Source organism: Rattus norvegicus, chromosome 16 (assembly GCF_021556685.1).
Source record: "Rattus norvegicus strain SHRSP/BbbUtx chromosome 16, alternate assembly SHRSP_T2T, whole genome shotgun sequence".
Classification (NCBI taxonomy): domain Eukaryota; kingdom Metazoa; phylum Chordata; class Mammalia; order Rodentia; family Muridae; genus Rattus; species Rattus norvegicus.
Window position 1 is genome coordinate 69775536 of NC_141549.1, and position 16098 is coordinate 69791633.

Here is a 16098-nt window from a genome sequence, read left to right on the forward strand (position 1 = left end):
GAGGGTGTTACCAGATTATTAACAGCCATCTCAACTGCTTGTTAGTATTATAACAGATGCTTCGGACAAATCAGCTTATTTCTCAAAGGAGATTGATTTGACTTGAGAGGTGTCCATTCACAAAAAAATTGGTCTGTTGGTGACAAGTGGTTCTTAAGCCTTTAGCATTGGTTTGTGGGTAGATTGCAGAAAACTTTTTAAAAAGCGTGGCCTAGAAAAACCCTTGAAGAAGGTAAATAGAGCTAAGTGGCCCATTGTGCTGGAGGCTTAGAAGCTAAAACTGAAGAGAGAAACAAGGACACCAGAGGCCCAGATCATGATATTTAAGATAGGAGAACAAAGGCATTGCTGGAAACTGGGTTGGGGGGTCATATAATATTTTGTCCAAAAAATACCCTCATATTTTATTCTGCCTATGGTGTAAGAACATGTATGAAGTAAATTATTTCATGACTAGACGGCATTCAGGTTCAGGCCATGAATACAACTCAGTGTTCTCTTTCAGGTCCCAGTGAGGAAGAGCAAAGTGTAGTGTAAAAACATGAAGAAGACTGTGACGTTTTGTGAACAGCTCTTAGGACAGTAAGAGTATGTATGACAACATGTCAGTAATTGTAAAGTACAATTGTAAAAATTGTTGATCATTGTAATTAAAAAACAAACCTACTACTCTGTACTGGAACAAAAAAAATGGTAATCTAAGAGAAAGACCTCACTCAGTGAAGCTCCCTGTTGAAGTGACTTTTTTTTCCCTTATTGTAATTGTCATCTCGGAGCCTTCCTACTGAATCATCTCACCCTTTCTAGTTCTTTCTGACCTCTGGCTAGCTGGTTCTATTCAGCTGCTCTGGCTTAAATTCCTCTCTACACTGACAGACTCAATCTGGCATCTCTCAGCTTCTCTCTGAATGACCCTGCTCGCTTTAAACTAACCTGGGTAACTTGTTCGAATCTTCTGGTTCCTCCTTATTCTCTGGCTTCCCCTGTCTCTGCTGACCTGCACGGAACTGCAGCAGATTCACCTCCACTCCATCGCATTCACTGTACTGACTCCAAACTGACTCCCCTCTCTCCCTGGGCTGCTCGTAAACACATTCTCTTTCCTGTGCTGTTCTCGTGAGAGTCGGGCGTATCGTGTCCCAGATTCATTCTATCAAATCTTGCTCTGTTTCAACACTTTGTCTGCTCTTCAATTATATGTCACTTTCACACACGGTTGCTTCCATCAACAAATCAACAATACGTTTAGGGATTAAAGGTGTACACTAAGAGCACTTATTTTCCGAGTCAGAGGGATTAAAGATTTGTTATTTTACTGGATCATATGGACCTAGAAGGTCTTTGGATGTGACCCCTTGCCAGAGCAGCCACATTGCTGGATTACAATTCCTCTGCATCCCCCATCTGGGGAAGATGCAAGTTTATTTGATAGAGAGCATAAACAGGGAATGCTGTCTAAAGAGTTTCCTGCTCAAAACCGATACCCAGGAATATGTTTCCTCAGTCACCATACAAAGGCCAAAGGACAGGGTCCGTTCTGAGCCAAGAGTAGCACCTGGTGGAGGTATTCACATGGCACTGGTTGTACAGGCATAAAAGATGTGAAATCGAGGGAGTTTGGGAACTTGAAGGGAAATGAAAGAGTCCCCCTTCCCTTTTCCCTACTTTACAGAGCATCTGCAATAGCACGCACGTTTCCCGAAATCCATGCACATATGGTATATTAGCAAAAGGTTTTTTAAAACATACCTTTCTTTGCTGTTTAAAAACAGTAGAGGAAAAAGAGAATGTGACTTATGACAACTGGTAATAATTGGAAACACCAAAGATGTCATTTATTTGCATTTCAAAAATTGTTCTCTTATTCCATGTAATAAAACTGTATAGCCTTTCTCCAATTAAATGCATTTATTGTCAGTTGCTTTACTTCAACCTTCGGGGGGAGGGTGAAGCATTTCTTTGTTCCAATATCAAGTTTTGCCATTCTCATGAAATTAAAAGCAAAATTATTTTCCTCAGCTTTTAATTGGAATCACTCTTGCTAAGGTGGGATTGGTTGTTTTTCAAATTTACCTCACGATGTCCATCTGTCGTTCTTGAGATTGTGTTTTTATTATTATTCAACGTTAGGATGTGGGAGTTTTTACTTCCAATTTTTTTCTTATTGATAAATTTAATTCTTACATATATACAATACATTGTAATTACTCCCCCACACCCTTTCTTATTTCTCTCTCACTCCTGCTAGATAGTTATTGTGTTCACTCTATAAGTCAATTGTGAGAAAGTAGACACCTAAAATATTTAACTCCATGTATGTGTGTGTATGTGTGTGTATGTATGTGTGTATGTGCATGCATGTATGTGTATTTGTGTATGTGTGTATATGTGTGTGTCTGTATGTGCACGCATGCATGTGTGTTTATGTGTTGTATGCATGTATATATATATATATATATATATATATATATATATATATATATTGTTTGGGAGATACTCACTCCTGTGCAGACACGTGCAGTAGCTAAAGATTTGCATTAAGATGATGTCCTTTATCACTCTCACTCCTGTCTATGTTTTCTGGAAATGTCTTTTCACTGAACCTGGAGCTTACTCTTTTGGTTAGGCTGTCTGGCTGGGGAGCATCTGGAATCCATTGATCTCTCCTGGTCAGTACTGGAGTAGTAGATAATAAGACAACTTCTGGATTTCTTTTGGCTGCGATCCTCATATAATTCAACTTCTCATGTTTAAGCAGCAACTAAGCTATAGCAGCGGGTTCTTCTCAGCAACTCTGGACTTTCCTTTGTCTCTTCTCCGTGTCTTCTTTTGTTCCCCACAGTTTTCCAGAAACTACACTTTTTCTTACTTGTCCTGTTGTCATAAATAACACCCACAATGCAACCTAGAATAAAATAGGAGTAATGAGTCCACTTTCCCTTTGTTACCCATCTCAGTGCTTCGGCTGGCTGCTTTTATGCCAGCCTGATACAAGCCAGAATTATTTGGAAGCTGGAAATTTTAATTAAGAAAATACCCTCATGAGAAAGTGTATTTTATGGTCATTTTTCTGATGGATGATCAGTGTAGGAGATCCCAGCTGACTGTAGACAGAGCTACTCCTGGGTTGGTGGTCATGGAATCTATAATAAAGCAGGCTGAGCAATTTACCAGGAACAGTCAAGTAAGCAGCACTCCTTCATGGCTTCTGCACCAACCCCTGTCTCCAGGTTCTGACCTTCAATAATGAACTGTTGATATGGAAGTATGAATGAAATAAACTCTTTTCTCCTCAAGTTGCTTTTGGTCATAGCGTTTAATCACAGTAATAGAAACCCTAAATAATAGAGTAATTATTACTTAACTATAGATACTTAATACAAAATACTGACATGTAGGAATTTTATCTTGTTTTGTCCTTGTTCCAAAAAAATTGGAATTTTACACATAAACCTTTCACAGGTTACTGTTTGTTTCTCTTGGATTTTTTAGAAATTAAAAATGTGCCATGTTATTTTAATTAAAATAATTTAAAGTGCTTTTCTTAATATTCATACATGCATGTGTGTCTGGAACAAATCTAATTTCAATATCTTCCCTTCTAAATTATCCCTCATCCCTCCATTAATTTATTTCCTTTACAACTTATGTGTGTACTCTCTCGTCCCCCATTCAACTTTGTGTGCTGCCTCTATATTTATCAGGATGGGGCATCTACTGCATCATGGGTAGCCTTTCAGGGCACATTCTGGAGGAAAACTGACCCTCTCTTCCTACGACAGCCATCAGCTGTCAATAGCTCTGCAGGTGGAAGGAGACTTTGAGTTCCTCTGCCATCTCTGCTAAGGATGTAGTTGGCTTGATCTTGTGCATATTCCCCCAGCCACTGTGAGTTCATATATTGAACCCTATCACTGCAGCCGTCTACTCCACATGATTTTTAATATCTTTCAGTTGGTTCTTGCAATGATGATATCTTATTGCAGAGAAGACGTATGAGGTCTACCATTTAGCAGTAACCACTTCCTGGTCTTTTATTCTTTGCACATTGACTGTGAGTATCTGCATTAACCACCACCTACTATGAAAATAGCTTCCTTGCTCAAGGTTGAAGTATGCACCGACATATGGGTAAGAGATAAGAGCATTTGTGGTTTGGGTTGTGAGCCCAGCCATTAATGGGTAAGCCATTTTGCATGTGTATGCTTTTGTACATATGTGCATGAAGCAACAATTAATGAACAAAAGTGCTCATGAGTTTAAAGGAGAGCAAGGAAGGATGTATGGAAGGGTTCATAGTGGGAAAAGAAGGAGGAAACAGGTGTAATTATATTATAATCTCAAGTGTAGCAGAAAAAAAAGATGAGTTCTTTTTTGCTATATCTGTTTGACAGCATAATACTAGGTTCTCTACCACAGCATCTGACCTAGCCAGTCACAGATTTTAGCCCAGTTAACAGTGCCAGTTATGGGTTCTACTTGAGATAGGGGTTTTAAATGACATCCAAAAGTGGGCAATTACTCCAATGATATTTCTTCGACTGTTACATCAGTGGATATATCTTGCCAGGCAAGTCATTGTTGTAGCTCAAGAGTTCATAGTTGGGTAATACCATTGGTAATTACTCATCTTCCTGTAGCATGCATAGAACTTCAAGCGTCATGAAACCCGGACAGTAAAGAAAAATTAGAAAAAAAGATTCCAGTTTGGTAGCAGGAATACTTTTTTTTTAATATTCTGTAACCCAGACATCTGATATCTTCACTTTACTTTTAAATTCTGGAAGGTAACAAAGGACATTGGACCCCACTATGGGACCCCACTTGAAAAGAGGTGAAACATACTTGCCATTTGGCTTTTTATTTGATAGCCTATCATGTCTGGGGAACGAACTGTCCCCATTTTATATTGTGACTTCATTTAAACTCTGTGTGTGTGTGTATGTGTGTGCACGTGTGTGTGTGCACGTGTGTGTGTGTGTGTGTGTGTGTGTGTGTGTGTGTGTCTGACCTTTTTAGGAAGCTTCTACATTAGGTTTCTCTTGGCAATTTCATTGTCCTTTAATGTTAGTTATGCTTTTCGATACTTTTTTATATTTATTCTTTAATCTTTTTTTTTACAGTCCATACTTTATCCCACTCCTGCTCCACCCTTTGACTATTCCACATCTCACATCTCCTCCCCAACTCTGTCTCCAAGAGATGTCCCCACGCCCCCCATCCCACCAGACCTGCCCACTCGCAAGAGCCCCAAGTCTCTCGAAGGTTAGGTGCATATTCTCTGACTGAGTCCAGACCCAGCAGTCCTCTGCTATATGTGTTAGGGACCTTATATCAGTTGCTGCCATTTTATGAGGTCAATCTTAATCCATGTTCAAATTCTGGACTAACTGCTGCACGTAGTGAAAAAATATTTTAAGGTTGTACTTTTATAATGAAATATATTTTTGTTAATATAATAAGAACTTTTTGATGCCATTTATTTTTAAAATTAATTTTAATGTGATATTGATGTTACATATTTTGTTTCACTCTGAAATATCTTCCCAATATATTTTTAATTGAATGGCCATTATAAACACTATATGATTTAACATGAGAATATTTCTTTTTTGTGCTTTCCAATTCCAATCCTGCCATGAATTTTCTTTTGTGTGTTTTGTGGTGGATAAATACATAAATATATTAAGCACTGGAAGCGTAATTTAAGTTTTAAGCCTCATGGCTTCCATTTTTAATGCTCATTCTTACTGAATATAAGGTCATTAACTCATATAGTCTTTGGGTCTGATAAATTTGGGTATGTGATATTTTTATTTATTTATATGAGTTTTCGTCTATGGAAGCAAAATAATATGCTTTGGGTTTAATGTTAAATTTATGCACACAGTAAATATGCATGATATAATACAAATGAGAGAATGGAATTTGGCACTGAAGAGAGAAAACACATTTTTTTTCAGAATAAATAGGACATATAAAAATAGAACAAGAATTTATGCCTCATGAAAAATAGTGCCAGAATATAATTCATTAAATCAGATGTTTAAAATATTTATATAGGTACATCTTAAAAATATTCCTATGGGCTAGTGATAAAATGAGGACTGTGTCTACATTGAAATTAATGTCTATTTTGGCAACAAAATACATTTAAGACAACATATTATAAGCAATATCTCACCAAAGTACTACTAACTTAAAAAGTTATAGTCTGAGAATACATATTTTGAATAAAAATCGAAATTACCAAATTATTCATAAAAACAATAACTTAGCTCATCTATAAAACACACACACACAGACACCAAACAAGTTGCCTAACTGTAGAACCAAGTTTAGTGCCGTTTATGATAGACAGTGAACACATTAGTAAGAATAATTTTATAGTGGCACTAATGAATCTGAGGAAAACAGAAAATGCTGAGAAAAATGAAGGAAGTGATTCAAACTTTTTCTGTAACAGCAATGGAGGCTAGGACTCGAGTCATTCTGTAAGTAAGAACAAATGCACGTTCACAAAGATAACTTCTTCATTACAGAGCAGTTTTGCTTGAAATAATGAAAACAAAACCCTTTTGAAAGCATTGTCTGCATTCAAGATAACTCTAGTAGCAAAATTAAACAAAGATGGCAGATAAGAGAACACTCATAAACCAACACTGTAATCCTAATGGAACTATTTGCAAATTAATTTAAAAATGTGTTAGCAGACTGATATATTATGTCCAAGAGGCATAGACTGAGGATGCAAAAGCATTTCCCATTATGAAACATGTGAATTAATTTAATTGGACAACAACAAATTAGAAGAAAAGCGAACAGACATCTAAGCATTTCACAATATGGGTGAATAAATCATTTGATTCATTACGGTATTTTTCAATGTCTCAGAAAAGAGAATCTCTTACTAAGCTAAATATTGTACTTGGCTTAATTATTATACCTTGGCTTAACAATCCTCCCTAATCACTAAGAAAGCTTCATAAACAACCATAAAATATTTTAAATTGGACTGTGAGTTAATTATGTTCCCTCTCTCAAAAAAGGCCCCTGCCATTGGGAATTATGGTAAAGAAGCATACAAGTTGTGATGGATGTAAGGAATGTGGTATTGTGAGAGTGTGCTTGGTTATGAGTGACAGGACCCTGGATGTACAGGAAGGCTAAGGTATTGATGAAAGCAGGCTGCTGGAGGTTGTATACGGAAGAGCCCCTGAGGCATGCACACTGCCAGTGGTGGAATCTCAGAGGAATGAGTCCCACATCCTGTGTTAGAGTGAGTGTCAGTTCCTGGACTGTAGCAGTGTGAGGCTGGCATGGGTTTCTGACCTCTAGAACTATAATATTTATATTCTCTGGATTTTTATTAAAGTGGCACATATGAAAATTAATACTTCAATGATCAATAATATGTTTGGAATAAGAAAAGGCTTAACTTTTATGTGAACATTGTTAGGATACTAGACCATGTCCCCAAAGTACAAATACTTGGAAACACATATGGCAAGAATAACTGATTGTCAATCAAAAAAAAAGCCCAACAAACAAAAGCAAAAATAAACAAACAAAACCATCCAAAGCAATGAAAAAACTGTCATCCAGGAAGTAGCCAGATTTTTAAAAAATCAATATTAAAAAATCAATAGCTTTCTTATACACAAGCAATGGCCGATTTAAAGTGTAATAGAAAAATGGGATTCATTTAGAATGGACAGAAAGCTCATTAAATACTTATGATTAGGTACAACAAGCAACTTGTAAACCTATTAAAAGAAAACTCTAGAAGTTTATTGAAGGTCATAAAGCAAGCGCTAGAAAGAAGAGGAAGTTGTACTATGCCCTTGGTAAAGCAAAACTCAATATTTGAAAGAAATCTCAAATCATACTACAAATTAAAGTTAATTTGAGGATTGAAATGGCAGTGTAACTTGTATGAATTTACGTGGTGAATTTTAAATCTATCACAGAAGATAATATGAAAAGTAAAATTAAAATACATTAGAAAGGAAGAAAAAAAGACACAAATCCCCCAAAGATCACAGCATACAGAATTTCAGCTATTTAAATTTGGTCATTACTGGAAACGACAAGAAAGTTAAATGAATATCACCTAGTGTTCAAATGTCTGCTTTTAGGAGGATCCAACCTTTCAAAGATTGCTTGGCTAATCACAGTGATATGCTTGCTCCTCATTAGCCTCTCTGAAATGTTTGCTTTGTTCTCTGTAACACAGCTATGAAGAGCCTAACTGCAGGTGGACCACAAAGCTAAGTAGAGAACAAGTCCTGAACTACTGAGGATAAAATACAGGATGCCACTACAAATCTAAGGATTGGCATTTCCTGTAAGAATAATACCAGCTGCAACAAGACAGAGAAAAAAACCCATAAATCTGACTGCCTGTGAAATATATATATATGTATATATACATATATATACACACATATATATATATATACATATACTTTTTCCATCCCACTTAAGTTCCCCCTCTCCCATTATTGATACAAGCATATAATGAGTTATGCTTTATTTCCTATAAATATAGACTGCTTATGCATTTGGTGTATGTATGTATGTATGTATGTATGTATGTATGTATGTATGTATGTATTATTCATGCATAGGTATCCAACCCAGAGCCTTGAAAATGCATGTACATGCTAGGTACTCTACCATAAGACGCATTCTTGGCCCTTGCTGACGATTGGGTTTCACTTGGCACAGAGTGGCTCCTCCAACTGCAGAAGGAAAACCTTTGTACCATCTACGAAAACATTGATCATTAAATACTTTACAGAGCCTACAATACAAAACTCAGAAGAACAAACTGCACCATGTAAAGAAATTCACAAGGGATGCAAAACAACAGCAACCAATCCTCCCATCATCTAAATGATGAGTCAACACCAGAAGTGTTCCCAGGAGGCTGGGCGCACACTAAATCCTGCTGAATGATCAAGACTTGGTCATGTGTTTTCATCACGGTTTGCTGTGGAACATATTCCTCTAACATTGATCAGTCTAACGTGACGAATGTTTAACTACCTCATAGCTTGTGTGGTCAGGAATCTGTGAGGTGCTTGCTGACCCAGGGTGTCTCCCTAGGCTGTTCAGCTGATAACCTGGGTTGAAGCTATTGCTGGCTGTAGCTTCAGTATTGATCAAAAGGCCACCTGCTGAGCCAGTATCTCCCTAACTGAAGCATTAATCCTTATCATGGCTCATGGTGTCTCCATGGTATCCGGAGTCCCCAGGATAGGAAGAACACAGAGAGAATCCAGGTAGAAGGTTCCTTTCTACCTGCCACTTTGCCACCCTGCCACTGGGATATTCTTTTTGTTAAAATTAAATTCAGCCCACACTCAAGTAATTTTCCATGCGTTTGTTTTAAGAATTGTAAAGTTTACTTTAAGATCTTCTATCTTAACACATTTTGAAGTATATAATACTATATTAACTCTAAACAATATGCCAAACACCCAAATTTCACTCATGCTTAATGACAGAAACTCTGCATTTAGCGAAGAACATGTATCCTTTTCCTAATCTCCTAGCTTCTGGCAACTACCATTTAATTACATTTATTTAGTTATTTGGCCATCTTAAAGAGTTTATTTATTGACACTGAATCAAACAGGATTTGTTCTTCTGTAACCAAGAGAGCTACATCATTGACAAGAAATAATAAATGATGGATGCCTTGATTCTTATGTGAAATAAAAAATGAATAAAAGAATAATTGCCAAGCTAAAAATAGGAGAAGCAAATTAGTATATATATTTTTATATTTATATATATATAAACACATACACACATACATATGACAGAATATTCTACCTTAAAAAAACTGAAATAATTTTGACAATGAAAATAAGGTTAAAAATTAATATTCTAAACTGATGAATATTCATAAGAACAAGCAGTAATTAAACAATGATATTACTGATGTTCTTTCATTTTCATTGAATCCTAAGAAATTTCACAGGCTTCGGGTAAACATTACCTCAGACAATATAGATGTTTTTCTTTTCCTCATGAGGTATCAGTTACAAATCACAGGATCTGATATGAGAACTGCTCATAAGTAAGTCCCAATTCAAGAACTGGAAAAAATATGTACTAAGACAGTTGTAGATAAACCAGGGCAAGTCATGTTTTGCTGACAATCTCTGTAGGTTGATAAATGGCAGGAGCATTAAACGTGGAAGGGCAGTTCACTGGAATTTCTTCTTGATTAAAAACTATCATAATAAATAAAGAGTGCAGCCAAACTGAAGTTTTATTATGTCGGTGGTCCCATCTCCTCCCCCATGCCTACGACATTTATTATTTGGGTTTCTGCTTTGTTGTAATAGACTATTTTAGAACAAATAGTGTTCAGATTAAATGTTCAAATGTAAACATAAAAACCTCGCGAATCACAGGGTGTGTGCACGTCAATGTATCTTCACACAGTAGCTACAGCCTATAGTTTTCAATCAGAAATGAAATACTACCAGCATCCAGGAAAACCTATTTATGCATTCGAGTAGGCACTCCCTGCTAGAAAACACCATAACAAGGGAAGTATAAAACTCAGAAAGGAGACTTCCTCTATTCTTCAGAAGAAAGGCTATCTCTGTGGGTAAATGCTGAGGATTCCGGGATTATGATGGACGTGCAGAACAATTTGAGGACCGTGGTTAGAAGGATAATGCTTTCTCTTGGTAAGGACTGTCCTGTTGTCCTGTTCTGTTTGCATGTGTTCATTCTTCTGTGAAACAGGTTAGGGATCCTGAGGGACCTCAGTGGTAGAAGGTCCCCTCTCTCTACATTGATTATTCCCTTCACACACATGTTTCCCAGTATCTCTCCTTAGAGAGATATAAGGCTTATACAGAGTTCATGCTACTCTCAGGTCTAAACATGGAAGAATTATCTTTCCATAATGTCATGAGGTTCTCCTCTTCTGAATTTAGAGAGTAAAATATTACCTCTAAATTGTGGTAATATTTTGGCTGTTCCACCTTGTGCTCCTGGCTGGTCCCGCCCAGGCACCTGCCCACCCTCCAATCCCCCGTCTCCCACATGCCAGTTAATTTTAAAATGTTTTAGCTAACTCAAATGCTGGGCACTCCTAAATCTTTCCCTGCTACTCCAGGCCCAATCAGGAAGTGGACAGTGGCCATTTACTGAAGTTTCACATTGTTTAGTGGTTTTATCTCTTGTCAGGACTGTCTCCCCTTTTCCCAGTCCCTGCCATTCTCTGCATCCTACTCTCATAACTCTAGGTGTCCAGTCCCGTTCCCAGCCATTGGCCTCTGGCATCTTTATTGATAGATCAGACAAGAACCTTCAACATTTGGACATGCAGATTCAAAGCATTAGCATCCATCTCCAAAACCTCTCCTCTCACTTTCTCACCCGAGGGAGGAAACTGCCTTCTCGCTAGAGCTCCCTCTGCAAGTCCACTTTAGGAATACCTTTAATTCTCGATAACGTTTTATATTTTAAGCTCATGATGTAATTTCCAAAATTAACCTGTAAGCTCCACTAGCTGAGGAACCAGGTAACTTCCTGGAATGCTGGGAGTTTGACTTCTGGAAAAATCACAAAGCCTCCTGAGAAAGAACCATGGCCTGTAGGTTTGTGTCCTTATAAGCCCAGGTAACACGTGGCTCAGTGCTATTCTCAGCTGGAGAATTCTTAGGCGTGATTCTGATTAAAGTGATCACTTGGTCAGCATTTAATTTTTAATAAACCTTGCTTTAAAATTGGACCAAAATGATGGAATTAGTGAATGTCAGAATTAACAATGAATGGCTTTATTAATTCTGGAAATCTACCTTGAGATTCTAACATGACACTACAGACTCCTTCCCAGTGTTCTTAATTATCATTTGTTATTCTTTTTGCATGGGGTGTTCATCATTGTAGAGACTAACTGTCCAAAAAACCAATTATAAATAACTGTTTATTATGTTAGTTATGGATGGGTTATCCCTATTGATCACTCACCATCCAAAGGTGAATTTCACATGAGTTTGAAAGAACATAAATGCTAGTGGAAGGGAAGAGAACTGTAAAATGTTGACTTCTGAATATGGCAGGGCTGTTGATCCTATCCAACTCTTAGTAAGTGTTTACCTGCACAAGACCTGCATAAGGACAAGCTAGTAAAAAAAATCCAGTATGGCCTCACCCTTGCCTGAAGAACTATTGGCTTTTGGCTGCCAAGAGTGTGAGAGCTGTTCTCTTTTGGGGACATGGCTGTTTGTGCTCATACCTCAAAGAATGGTTCCATACCCATATGAATATGGACAAATCAGAGTTGATTCAGGGGACCAGTAATTATAAAAAATGAATAAAAAGAGGACTTAAATCTAGGAGAGAGTCAAGGAAAGGGGACTTGGTAAAAGATAATGATAGACAAATATTATATATATATATGTGTGTGTGTATGGAAGGTATTGTTTAAATGTATGGGATTTCTAGAGAATAAAAATATGGACTTTGTTCACCTGTCCTTTATGTATTTATTCATTAACACAAATACCTACAATAAGAAAATTACTCACCCATGTTAACACTATCTTTGACACTGTGGCTAGAGTCATTGGAAGACAAAATAATGAAAAGAACCAAAACTCTTATACTCTCTCTAGAAGGAGATAATTGATAAAATCATAAATGTAGTATGTATTAGAAAGTATTAAATGGGTGTAACTATGTAAGGGAGGGACAAAATGAAAAGTTCCAGTGTAGATACATACATCATTTTAATTTGGGTGATCAAAGAGGGTGTCACCAAATGGTATAGTGTGGGAGAAGACCTATGTTCATTGAGAGACTCAGACAGGTAGAATAGTGGATGTACCCGCAGAGGTAAGGGCATCTGAGCCTGATTTGTCAATGTAATGGGTATAATATATGACACATGGGGACAATAGTAGGATATGAAAGCTAAAAACAACTGAGGAGCTCGAGCATGGAGGAGTAGACCATTGTGCTCCCTTCCCTGGCCACTGACTAAATGAATCTTTGGAAAGATCAAACTAAATCGACAAGTTCTCACTAAAGTTTTTAAATGAACCTTCTACCTTTGTGTAAGCATAGTGAGATCTGATGTGACGTCAAAGAGACTGATAGAAGATCATGCACTACCCTAGAAAAGGGATAATCATTGATTTGGCCAAGGAAGTAAAAGGCAAGCTAGTAAAATGGTAAGGTTTGGTTAGGCATATATCTTAAAACTAATTGAAAGGGAATTTGCTACCAGATTGTAGTTGAGTTGTAAGAGAAAGAAAACAAGATCACATTAAGATTTTGGGTTTGATAATCTGGAAATATTAACTGCAATTAAAACAGGAATGGAGCAGTAGGTAGGACTATTGAAGGCTCATAAACAAGGTCAGTAGTTCATTCTAATTTTTGCATATGTCAAAGTTAATTTAGGCATTTTATGTAGTTGCTGAAAGAGCTGTTAGATATAAAGATATGGAGTTCATATTTAGCAGAGATCAAGACTTAAGATATTAATTAGGGTGTCATCAGAAAAGTTGTAACAGCATTGAGACACCAAAAAGTGTTTATTAAAGAAGAAAATATGTTTGAGTACCAAGTGATATTACTCACTTTCCTGTTGCTGTGATAAAAACACAAGCTTCCAATGCATTTCAAGGAAGAGACAGTTTATCGTAGCTTGTGGTTCCTGGTGGATAAAATCCATTATGACAGAGAGGACCTGGATGGTAGTAAGCAGCTGGCATAGTGGCAAGGAAAGGAAAATGAAAGCTCCTTTGAAACAAAGAGAACAAACTGGGAATGGAATGGGGACTTTAAATATCAAAACAATTCCCTAGTGACTTATTTCCACCAGCAAGCCTTTAGCACCTAAACCTTTTCAAACTCACTACCAACTGTACCAAATGTTCAAATGCCCTAGACTGCAGGGAATATTTCTCATTCAAACCACCACACAGGCCAACATCATGAAAACAACCAGACTATGGAATCCAACTGACTATTGGAAAAAGCGACAAGATCACTCATGGCTTTGAGAAGAACAGTTTCAATGAAATGGCAGATGTTTCCTTGATCTAAATAAAATAGGAAAAATTAAAAATTTAAAGTCCAAGTTTATAGAGATGTGGTCCATGATATGGAGTCAAGTGTGGACTTTTGTTTTAGAAAGCACAGTTTGTGTGCTGATGGAAAAGAAAGAATACTGTTTGCCTAGATTGGGTCTTTAGGGAGAAAAGACTGATTATAGTTGAATTCCTAATGGAAGTTACCAGGAGGCAAAACCTTCTAAAAGAAGAGTTCAAGAGACTGTGAGCTTGTCTATAGTGAGAAATATTTAAGTGGACACTGAAAGTCCAACCAGATGGATATAATGGGCAAGACTGTCTAAGTAAAGGAATAGATATGAAAGGGCTGAGTGTGTCGAGGAGTCCTAGAATTTCCTATGAAGGACTTGTGGGCTGGATTCAGCTGTCTTTGGAGAAGCATTTCCCTTGGGAGAGAAACACTCTTCTTTCTGATCTGGAAGAAGGGAAGAGCCCATAGAGTGATTGAGTGATATTTCTCCTATGAAGCAGCAGGAAGTTCTAGAAGGCATCATGGAAGGGTATCAGGAGAATGGAAATCCTTAAGAGGAGATAGAATGCAGTATATTGGAGGAGTAGGTGGCTTAGAGAAGATGTGAGGAGAAGATTGCGATTCATCAGCTTTTTGTGGTACAATAAATAAGTGTACATTAGAGAATGCAATTAATCATAGCAGGCCACGGTGGATAGAGAGCCTGAATTTGGGGTGATAGGGTTAGGTATCCATGTATATTTCATGCTGAACTCAGGGATTTCTTATGAACCTTGCTAGTGGAGGATGTTTCAGTTGAAGTCTCTTTTCTCCCCAGAAGGCTTCTTGTTTTAAAAAAATTCTGCTGGTTCACAGGCTCTTTTTGAAGTGTAGAAGCTAGAAACAGAAGACACCATTTGATTTTTGTTCAACTTAGGTTCAGTTTGGTTATTTTGATTACTTCATTCAGTTTAATAATTGCATCCATAAAAGTCTCTAGTTTGCAATGCCACTAAATAATGGAGAATAATTAGAAGAAGTTTAACATACAATGCAGCGTAGGCCATATTGTGGGTAGGGTGAAATATGAAGAAAGGATGCTTTTCATCTTTTGTGCTATTGATTCTGGGTATAATGACCTGACCAAGGTAAGAATTGATAATGAAAAATGGATAGCTTTGATCTAAGACAAAGAAAACTCTAAAGGAGGGTTGCAGTTATAGTTTGATACTGTTTAAGTTTTAGGAATGCTTCTGAGAATACTTTTTAAGAACTTAGTATTCCCATGTTTGGGTTTAAAGGTAGTTTGCAATCTATAGCTTTGATTTAGATTTTAGATCGAGGAAAGTCAGCATCATGTCAGCTTATTCTTAGCATTATGCTCCCCTCCCACTATCAGACTTTAGTAAGATGTCTTTAAAGATGAACAGTGACAAGTACCACTCAAAGACGCCTCTCCTGTGCTCCTTGTTTAGTAGAAGTGACAATCATAGCTGGGGTACAAGATCTTAGCAAAACAACAAAAAGATAAAATTCATGAAGCATCGATAATGAGAAATGTCAGAGTCATGGGAAATCATTCAAGAAGCACATGAGCAATCTGTGTTGTTGGCTTCTTTATTTCTGTGAAATTAAACAAAAGCAGGAGCTAGAGAATGAACATTCTTAGACACTCAGTAATTCTTGGTTGGTGTTAAATTCGGCAAGAAAAATATTACATGATTGACACATTTTTCTTTGACCCTTATTTAATTTACTTTGGACACACAGCACACACACACACACACACACACACACACACACACACACACACACACAGAGAGAGAGAGAGAGAGACAGAGACAGAGACAGAGACAGAGAGACAGACAGAGAGACAGAGAGACAGAGACAGAGACAGAGAGACAGACAGAGAGACAGACAGAGAGACAGAGAGACAGAGAGAGACAGAGAGAGAGAAAGAGAGAGGCATATTCATATCCTTGCCATTCTTAATCTCATATTTCAGTCACTGCCAAGAGCAGTGCAGTATGATTT

At 37.2% G+C, this 16098-nt stretch overlaps 2 protein-coding genes across 8 annotated transcripts in view; both read left to right on the top strand.

Moving 5' to 3' along the window:
* Erich1 (glutamate-rich 1) overlaps window positions 1–16098 on the top strand; it is a gene marked incomplete at its 5' end in the record, with an annotated part of 52793804 nt that overhangs the window by 38904976 nt on the left and 13872730 nt on the right.
* LOC148000601 (uncharacterized) overlaps window positions 1–16098 on the top strand; it is a 251643-nt gene that overhangs the window by 196132 nt on the left and 39413 nt on the right. For 4 of the 8 annotated variants that reach the window (XR_015639990.1, XR_015639991.1, XR_015639996.1 and 1 more), the window contains one exon: window positions 506–1900. The exons of 3 other annotated variants lie outside the window; for them this stretch is intronic. The gene's annotated coding sequence lies outside the window, so the exon portion shown is untranslated. Of the gene's footprint in view, window positions 1–505; window positions 1901–16098 lie in introns of those variants that run through there. One more of the 8 variants, XR_015640031.1, reaches the window with a different exon arrangement.